Source organism: Aegilops tauschii, chromosome 3, assembly GCF_002575655.3.
Source record: "Aegilops tauschii subsp. strangulata cultivar AL8/78 chromosome 3, Aet v6.0, whole genome shotgun sequence".
NCBI lineage: Eukaryota > Viridiplantae > Streptophyta > Magnoliopsida > Poales > Poaceae > Aegilops > Aegilops tauschii.
Genome location: NC_053037.3, coordinates 380,950,235 through 380,956,683, shown reverse-complemented (window position 1 = coordinate 380,956,683; position 6,449 = coordinate 380,950,235).

The following is a 6,449-nucleotide window of genomic DNA, read 5'->3' as shown; positions in this document are numbered from 1 at the left end:
TTAACTGCGGGAAAGGTGCAGCTTGTGATTTGACGCCTCATTGCTCATTACTACCCCGGCGCCATGACTGGGGTGCTTCACCCCGGCTGCTCTGCACTGTATTCCGGTATGGCACGTGGACCCGGTAGCTTGATGTCCCACATGTCGGCGAAAGGGAGTAGAAGATTTATGAAAGCGAGCACTCCACTCTTACGACGGAGGAGTAGACGACACGACGGCCCAGTGAACTGTCACTTGTAGTACTGTATAGTACTATAGTTTTGCTGTTTCGCACGATCCATCGATACAAACCCGATTAAACAGGAAAGGGCGGGATTTTTCCCGCGCGGTAGATGATACTGGCCATACATTTCAAAGGCAATTTTAATGTATACAAATTGAATAATTATAAGTAACAATATGATATCTAGTAAAACTAAAAACACATATGATTTATTGTGTTAGAGTGTACTAGTAGTGCTATATTGCATAGTTGTTAGATGTACCATGCGAGAACGTGTAGAGATGTAGTTTTGGAGGGCCTACAGAGAGAAAAGTATAATACGGTCACCGAACTTCAGAATAAGCTGATTACGGTCACTATATACGTTTTGCGGTGATTATACGGTCACTTGCTCACAGTTCAGCATCGGATTGCACTCTGTTGACCGGCCAAATAGTCTGCATGGCGCCATGTTGACTAGTTAAATTGACCACATTCCTTGTGGGTCCCACATGTCAGTTCGCATAGGCAAAAGGTCAGATAAACACAAATTTATGCAGGCGCGACAAGGCTCCAACCCGTGCGCGGGAATCACCTGGTTGTGTATGTGTCTGTCAGGGCCTGATGTGTGCGCATGCACGTGTAGGTTGAGCACTTGAGCATGAGAGTGTGTGTTGGTCGTGTGGTGTACTGGTGTGTGCATGCATGTGTGCGTGTGTGCGTGTGAGTGTTGCGTGCGTGCGTGTGAGTGTTGCGTGCGTGCGTGTGAGTGTTGCGTGCGTGGCTGCGTGTGTACGTGTGAGTGTTGCGTGCGTTAGTGCATGCGTGGGTGCATGTGTTTGTGTGAGTGTTGCGTGGATGCAGTTCGTGTGCATGCGTGCGTGTGTGTATAATCACCACACCAACTCCTGTGTGTTAAAACAGACGGCTCAGCATACCAATACAAGGCCACCTTGTCCGCTGTGCCCGCGGTCATGACTTCGAACCACCGTCCAAATATTTTTTTGTCAATTGTTTTCATTCTTACTAGCAAGATGCCCGTGCGTTGCACGTAACATCAAGATGCATTTGTATGACTTGTTTATCTTGTGAGAGAAAAGGGTGAACGAGAGAAGGCCTTATTTGCAAATGTGGAGAGGTGTGTGGGTACCTTTTTGCAAAATTGCCTTACTTTCTTTCCTATCCGTCAGATATAAATCGGACGGCCTATATTGCAGGATGGCAGGCACACCATCATCACCAACTCTGTTTTTATAAGAGTGTATTTTATAAGAGTGTAGATGTAGAATAGATACAAGTCGACAGGTGGGCACGATGGTAGTGAGATAATGTGATGCAACACTAGAGGTGCCACGTGGAGCGTTTAACTGGTCAACTAGTCATGTCATGAGCAAATACAGAGTTGTACGGTGAGCCCGTGACTGTATAATAACCACTAAACGTAAATGGTGACCGTAATGAGTGGATTCTGAAGTCCAATGTATGTATCGTGCTTTCGCTTCAAATACAATGATCGTCATTGCATATATCGCGAGAGAAAGATGAAACATGCGTGAATTTTCTGGGGGCTTACTTTTAGAGGACCTGGAGATAGTTTTGTGTGCATACGTGAAAGGGGCGTACAGCGGGGGTATGCGATGGAGAGAGAGATGCTCTTCGTTTCTCATTATTATGACTAACTTTGTATATATTATAAAAATATACAAATTCACAGTGCGGAATAAATATCATTGTGGGCACCATGCAATGCAAATTAGCGTTCGTACTCCTCCATATAACTTTGTAATGTTGTATATGTGTAGAAACTCTAAAATAATTTTTTGGCCACACTTAATTCAAAAGGAATGTTGTATGCGAAATAAACATGAAGAGAGGGCTTTTTAGATCAATGGGGTACGTGATGTACCATGTGTGAATGTGTAGTTGATGCATTTGGCGGGGCCTAGAGTGGTATGTGTGTGTATTACGTATTCGAGAGAGGCATGGATAGAGGGGCTGACGAGGGGGGGCGTGGGAGAGATAGCACGAGAAATGAGAGTGGTCTAGAGAGAGAGAGAGACGAATTTGACATCACGACAAGAGATTCCATTCCCTTGAGTTTGTATATGCAAGATGGGAGGGAATAGAGGCACCAGGAGAAATTTTCCGTGTGTGTGGTGTTTGTGTTGTATGTGTGGGTGTGAGAAGATAATGAGACTGTGACGCCCCCGATTTGATCGTACACTAATCATGCACGCAATGTGTACGACCAAGATCAGGGACTCATGGGAAGATATCACAACACAACTCTAAAACATAAATAAGTCATACAAGCATCATAATACAAGCCAGGGGCCTCGAGGGCTCGAATACAAGTGATCGATCATAGACGAGTCAGCGGAAGCAACAATATCTGAGTACAGACATAAGTTAAACAAGTTTGCCTTAAGAAGGCTAGCACAAAAGTAGCAACGATCGAAAAGGCAAGGCCTCCTGCCTGGGACCTCCTAACTACTCCTGGTCGTCGTCAGCGGCCTGCACGTAGTAGTAGGCACCTCCAGTGTCGTAGGTGTCGTCGTCGACGGTGGCGTCTGGCTCCTGAACTCCGACATCTGATTGCGACAATCCGGTATAGAAAGGGGAAAAGAGGGAGAAAAGCAACCATGAGTACTCATCCAAAGTACTCGCAAGCAAGGAGCTACACTACATATGCATGGGTATATGTGTAAAGAGGCATATCAGTGGACTGAACTGCAGAATGCCGGAATAAGAGGGGGATAGCTAGTCCTGTCGAAGACTACGCTTCTGGACATCTCCATCTTGCAGCATAAAGAAGAGAGTAGATTGAAGTCCTCCAAGTAGCATCGCATAGCATAATCCTACCCGGCAATCCCCTCCTCGTTGCCCTGTTAGAGAGCGATCACTGGGATGTATCTGGCACTTGGAAGGGTGTATTTTATTCAGTATCCAGTTCTAGTTGTCATAAGGTCAAGGTACAACTCCGGGTCGTCCTTTTACCGAGGGACACGGCTATTCGAATAGATAAACTTCCCTGCAGGGGTGCACCACATAACCCAACACGCTCGATCCCAATTGGCCGGACACACTTTTCTGGGTCATGCCCGGCCTCGTAAGATCAACACGTCGCAGCCCCACCTAGGCTCAACAGAGAGGTCAGCACGCCGGTCTAAACCTATGCGCGCAGGGGTATGGGCCCATCGCCCTATGCACACCTGCACGTTGCGAACGCGGCCGCGAGCAGACCTAGCAACCCACACGATCACGGCGGTTACGTCAAAGCGGTCCAACACGGCGCGCGCCACTCAGTCGCTGACGTCAAAAGAGCTTCGGCTGATACCACGACGTCGGGATACCCATAACTACTCCCACGTAGATGGTTAGTGCGTATAGACCAAATGGCCAGACTCAGATCAAATACCAAGATCTCGTTAAGCGTGTTAAGTATCCGCGAACCCCGACCAGGGCCTGGCCCACCTCTTACCTAGGCGGTCTCAACCTTCCCTGTCGCTCCGCCACAAAGATCCACTTGCGGGTACTCCTACGAGCCGACCCGACTTTAGTCATCACATGTGTCATGTATATAGTATATAAGTATATGCCCGTGATCACCGCCCAGGTGATCACGGCCCGATAGTATAGCACAGGAGACGGACAAGAATGTAGGGCCACTGATGGAAATCTAGCATCCTAGACTAAGCAGATAGGATTGCAGGTAAAGGTAACAACAGTAGTTAGCAAGGATAGGCTATGCATCAGAATAGGATATCGAAAGTAGTAACATGCTACACTACTCTAATGCAAGTAGTAGAGAGTAGAGTAGGCGATATCTGGTGATCAAGGGGGGGCTTGCCTGGTTGCTCTGGCAAGTAGGAGGGGTCGTCGACTCCGTAGTCGAACTGGGCAGCAGCAGTGTCGGTCTCGTAGTCTACCGGAGAGAAGAGGGGGAAGAAACAGTAAATACAATGCAAACATAAGCATGACGATGCGTGACATGACAATGAGCGGTGCTAGGGGTGCCCTAACGCGACAGTAGGTGGTACCGGTGAAGGGGGGGAACATCCGGGAGGTATTCCCGATGTTTCGCGCTTTCGGACAGACGGACCGGAGGGGGAAAGTTGCTAGTTCGATAGGTTAGGGAGGTGTGGTGGACGAACGGACCGCGTATTTGGATTCGTCTCGTCGTTCTGAGCAACTTTCATATAGAAAACATTTTCATCCGAGTTACGGTTTAAAAGATATGAATTTTCAAAGTTTATTTGAATTTCTGGAATTATTTAATTAACAGAAAAAGGGATATGACGTCAGCATGACGTAGGAGTGACGTCAGCGGTTAACAGTCCGGGTTGACTGGTCAAACTGACAAGGGGGACCCACCTGTCATAGACAGTGGGTTAACAGAGGATTAACTAATTAGTTTTTTAGTTAATTAATTACTGGGCCCACCTGTCAGTGAGAGATTAATTAAACTAATTATTTTTATTTATAAAACATTTTCTTTTTCTTTTCTTTTTTTAATTTTTGCGGCGGGGCCCGCATGTCAGTGACTGGGCCTGCCCAGTCAGCAGTTGACTGGGTCAACCCAGTCAACTGGGGCCCGTGGGGGCCACTGGCAGGGACACTGGGGGTGGGGCCAGGCCAGCCACGTCGGCGCCCGGCGCCGGCGCAACTCCGGCGATCAAAACCGCGGCGGTCCCTCGCCGGAGTTGGCCGGAATCGCGCTACGGGGCTCGGGGAGGAACGGGGCTAGGCCCATTCGAAAGAACTCGCAGCGCCGCATCCAGTGGTGGCCGGGGCTTCGCCGGACTTGGCCGGAATCGGCGCCGGCGAGCGGCGGAGGCGGCGGCGCGCACGGGTGCTCGACGGAGACATGGCTACGGCGAGCTATCGAAAAAAGCGGAGGGGCTGGGGGGCATCTACAAACGGCGGGGAGTGTAACGGGCTTGACCCCGTGACCATTTGGTCACCGGAGACCCGCCGGCGGCGAGCCTCGCGGCGCGGCGTTCGGGCGCGCGTGGGGGGGCAGCTACGGAGCGCGGGCGAGCTAGCGGAGAGGGGGAGGAGGTAGAGGAGCTCACCGCGCGGCTGTAGGGGGACGGCAGCGTGCTCGGGGAGGCTCATCGGAGGCGAAACGGGGCGGCGATCGATGGCGGCCGTGCGGGGAAGACGAGCTCGGTGTGCTCGTTGTAGGGGCTCCGATCTCCAACGGGATGCACCAGACGATGCAGCGGGCGACGGCGGTCCTTGGAGACACCTTGGGGCGGCGAGGTGGGTACGGTGGCCGTGTGAACGACGGTGAACGGCGGCGAGCGCGTCGGGCGTGGGGAAGAGGAGAGCGGCGCGGATCCGGGGGAGAGGCGCAGAGGCCGAGGGAGTGAGCGGGGTGAGTGGGAGAGAGGCCCGAGGGAGCGGGGGCCGCTGGCGCCCTTATCCTCTCGCGGGGTTCACCGCCGGCGAGGGGGTGCGGTGGCGGCGCGCCCCTGTTCCGACCCGGTCGGGGGAACAGGGAAGGGGCGAGGGAGGAGGTAGACTGGGCCGGGGGCGCGGGGGTGCGGGTGGCGGCCCAGCTTGGGCCGGGGGGGGTTCGGGGTTTGGGCCGGGGGGGTCAGTGGGGGGGGAGGCCTGCTCCTTTTTTTCTTTTTCTCTGACTGTTTCTGTTTTCTTTTTATTTGCTTATTCCCTTTTCTGTTTTATTTCATTTAAAGCATTTAGGCATTTTATAAAAATGTGTTCTCTCCACCATAATTACCAATGTAATATTTGGCACCCACTGAACATTTTTGTTTGAGTTTTTGAAAACTTTTATTTTTCACTTTAATTATATTTGAAGTTTGAACTAGGAGTTAGAAAGGAAGGTGATTCAAATGTGATCAAGCCCTGTTTAGCAACATGATTAGCTTAATCACAGGGAGTTACTGTAGCATGATTCCCAGGGTGTTACAAATCTCCTCCACTACAAGAAATCTCGTCCCGAGATTTAGGAGGTAGAAAGAAACAGTGCGGGGTATTCTTCGCGCAGACGATCCTCTCGTTCCCAAGTGGCCTCATCTTCAGAATGGTGCGACCACTGGACTTTGAGAAACTTGATCGCCTTCTGACGTGTGCGGCGTTCAGCCTGGTCGAGAATGCGGACCGGATGCTCCTTATAGGAGAGGTCTTGCTGCAATTCGAGCACTTCGTGATCCACAGCTCGGATTGGATCCTTGAAGCAACGGCGGAGCTGTGACACATGGAACACATCGTGAACCTG